The sequence below is a fragment of the Oncorhynchus mykiss genome, chromosome 17 (assembly GCF_057628025.1).
Source record: "Oncorhynchus mykiss isolate SJ-2025 chromosome 17, ASM5762802v1, whole genome shotgun sequence".
NCBI classification, from domain to species: domain Eukaryota; kingdom Metazoa; phylum Chordata; class Actinopteri; order Salmoniformes; family Salmonidae; genus Oncorhynchus; species Oncorhynchus mykiss.
Window position 1 is genome coordinate 46,012,800 of NC_143038.1, and position 3,821 is coordinate 46,016,620.

The following is a 3,821-nucleotide window of genomic DNA, read 5'->3' on the forward strand; positions in this document are numbered from 1 at the left end:
AACTTTCGTATATATGGGATCACTGTAATACCACGCAGGGCAGAACAGGGAACTGACTGGATGTACGTAAACAGTTGTTCTTATACTGTGATAGACATTGTTCCAACCCATCTGTTGGCCTATCACAGTAGAGGCTGAGCGTGGTTTAGACTTGCTCAGCCTATCGCAGGCACTCAGGCGGGTCCCCGCCTCTTGGCGCTTCTTGGAGTCCTCCCTCCGTCGATGTATAGATTCTTACTGTTCTGGTATCGCAGCCTAGTTATAACAGTTGCTCAGTTCCTGCTATTGTGTTGTTCAGTATTTTTCCATCTCAGTTAAACCTTGTGATGACCACCCCTCCCTATACCTACTTGACCACAACTTTGTAAGATACAGCAAGTCACACCATGTGCTCAATATTGTTACATACAATGTAACAAGGACAAAGCATCTGCTGGGCTGTTATCTACAATTTTGCAACATCCATGTTACTCAGTTCTTGTCACACACACAAACAGGCAAGTAGATGTAGCAAGCAGTTGTTTAATCTTATGATGATGCTCAAGTGCACAAATGCAGATACTTCACACAGCCAACATCAGATAATATTTAATCATATATATATATGGTAATGGCTATAATGTAAAACACAGAATCCCACAATCCCCCTTTTTCCCACACCCCCAAGGGTGTGAATAAAAATTCAGCAATGGATCATATAACAGTTACAAAGTTTAAAATCCCTTCATGTCCTCCATTCGATCCCACTATGTACTAGATTGGCTACCAGACACCTAGGACACAGTTAATTTAAAAACAGAATAAAAGAAAATGGTGTTAAATTTAAGTCCCCCTTCTGACACCCCCTAGGGTGTCACTCATGATCCTTTATTTCAGCGGTCCCAACATAGTAATATGTTAATAGCATTTCATGAAAATAATAAAATGTTTATTAACTTTATTTTTTTTTTTTTTTACAGAAAAACAGAAAAGAAAAATCAACCAAGAAAAATAGGAAAAAAAATCAACAAGTGATATATGCTTTTGTCTCCCCCTTTTGACACCCCTTATGGGTGGATAAGGATAAAACTTTATTGTTTATTGACATGTAAGATATAGGATAAAACTTTGGTCATGGAAAACAGAGTAAAGCAGAGCAAAGCATTATTATAAACCATCTGGTCCTCTCAGCTACTCCTATCCTGCACCAGGTGGGCACCATACCACCCAGGGACTCCAAACCTTCACAACAGGGAGAACAAACATACTGGAAAGAAAACTTATCATAAAACAAAAATGTAAAACAAGGAACTGTGGTGGTGTAATATTTATTCTACTACCTCACCCACAGCATACCATGGGTCATCCTCAGTCAGTCCCATTCTCCCCTGAAAGCATGATTCAGTATCAGCATCTCCAACTGGAGCATCAAGCAAAGGCATCATGCCTGAAGCCTTCACCACATCTGTAACAGACTTCTTAAAACACGGTATGATGCAAGCAGCACAACACATCAATAACAAAAATACAAGAATTAGGGTCAGAAATCCAGTAACCACCATACCAGTGTACTTACCAAACCAGGCTCCCAACCAAGAGAACAGTCCAGACTCCTCCACCCCCGCCATGGTCCTCATCTCAGCAGATAGTGCATCAAGCCCACTAAGGGCCTTAGATATACTACCATCTGGACTGGTGTTATTAGGAATATACGTGCAACATTGCTCACCGAACATCTTGCAGACACCCCCCTGACTGGCAAGAAGCATATCTAAAGCAAGTCTATTCTGTCTGGCAACCCTAGATGTGCCCTCAAGCTGTTCAGACATACCAGTGAGTATATCACGGGAGTAATTCACAAAACGCTGTTGATTATAGTAGATGTAATTAATCCATGCAGTCTGTCTAGCATCCACTATGGCTGTACCCATAATAGGTAGTAAGTGCCAGAGTCCATCGTTCCTACCCAATGCCTGAAATTCATGAGGAACCCCTACAGGCACCCCCAACAGATTAGTGTGTATGTCAACAACATCCTCCGTCCATGAAGCACTACGTCTATGTCTCCCATGGGATGGAATGTTTTCGGGTCCCCTGGATACAGAACCCAACAGCTGCTCAGCAGTAACATCAACAATGGTCAGTGGAATTATCAAACTGGTCAGAGCACACGTACCTTGCCAGTCTCCTCTAAGAATGGGTCTCAGCACTCTTTTGGGTCCACAGATCCACCACACATCAGCCAGACTACTAGTTTGGCTGGCTGAAGGCACCAGCTCTGTCAGGAGGAATGGGTCAAAATTCACCCAACCTATTGTGGGAAGCTTGTGGAAGGCTACCTGAAATGTTTGACCCAAGTTAAACAATTTAAAGGCAATGCTACCAAATACTAATTAAGTGTATGTAAACTTCTGACCCACTGGGAATGTGATGAAAGAAATAAAAGCTGAAATAAATCATTGTCACTACTATTATTCTGACATTTCCTTCTTAAAATAAAGTGGTGATCCTAACTGACCTAATACAGGGAATTTTTACTAGGATTAAATGTCAGGAATTGTGAAAATCTGAGTTTAAATGTATTTGGCTAAGGTGTATGTAAACTTCTGACCTCAACTGTCAATATATATATATATATATATAAACTCAACAAAAAAAGAAACGTAATCACTGTCAACAGCATTTTTTTTCAGCAAACTTAACGTGTAAATATTTGTATGAACATAATAAGATTCAACAACTGAGACATAAACTGAACAAGTTCCTCAGAAATGTGACTAACAGAAATGGAATAATGTGTCCCTGAACAAAGGGGGGGTCAAAATCAAAAGTAACAGTCAGTATCTGGCATGGCCACCAGCTGCATTAAGTACTGCAGTGCATCTCCTCCTCATGGACTGCACCAGATTGACAGTTCTTGCTGTGAGATGTTACGCCACTCTTCCACCAAGGCACCTGCAAGTTCCCGGACATTTCTGGGGGGAATGGGTCTAGCACTCACCCTCCGGTCCAACAGCTCCCAGACGTGCTCAATGAGATTGAGATCCGGGCTCTTCGTTGGCCATGGCAGAACACTGACATTCCTGTCTTGCAGGAAATCACACACAGAACGAGCAGTATGGCTGGTGGCATTGTCATGCTAGAAGATGTCAAGATGAGCCTGCAGGAATGGTACCACATGAGGGAGGAGGATGTCTTCCCTGTAATGTACAGCGTTGAGATTGCCTGCAATGACAATAAGCTCAGTCCGATGATGCTGTGACACACCGCCCCAGACCATGACGGACCCTCCACCTCCAAATCGATCCCGCTCCAGAGTACATGCCTTGGTGTAACGCTCATTCCTTCGACGACAAGTCGACGACCCCTGGTGAGACAAACCCTCGACTCATCAGAGAAGAGCACTTTTTGCCAGTCCTGTCTGGTCCAGCGACGGTGGGTTTGTGCCCATAGGCGACGTTGTTGACGGTGATGTCTGGTGAGGACGTTCCTTACAACTGGCCTACAAGCCCTCAGTCCAGCCTCTCTCAGCCTATTGCGGACAGTCCGAGCACTGATGGAGGTATTGTGTGTTCCTGGTATAACTCCGGCAGTTGTTGTTGCCATCCTGTACCTGTTCCGCAGGTGTGATGTTCGGATGTACCGATCCTGTGCAGGTGTTATTACATGTGGTCTGCCACTACGAGGACAATCAGCTGTCCGTCCTGTCTCCCTGTAGTGCTGTCTATGGCGTCTCACAGTACGACATTGGAATTTATTGCCATGGCCACATCGGCAGTCCTCATGCCTCCTTGCAGTATGCCTAAGGCACGTTCACGCAGATGAGCAGGGACCCTGGGCAT

At 43.9% G+C, this 3,821-nt stretch overlaps 1 pseudogene; it reads right to left on the reverse strand.

Annotated features, from left to right (window-relative positions):
• Positions 1-2,976: 2,976 nt before the first annotated feature.
• LOC149976052 (uncharacterized) lies at positions 2,977-3,821 on the reverse strand (annotated as a pseudogene).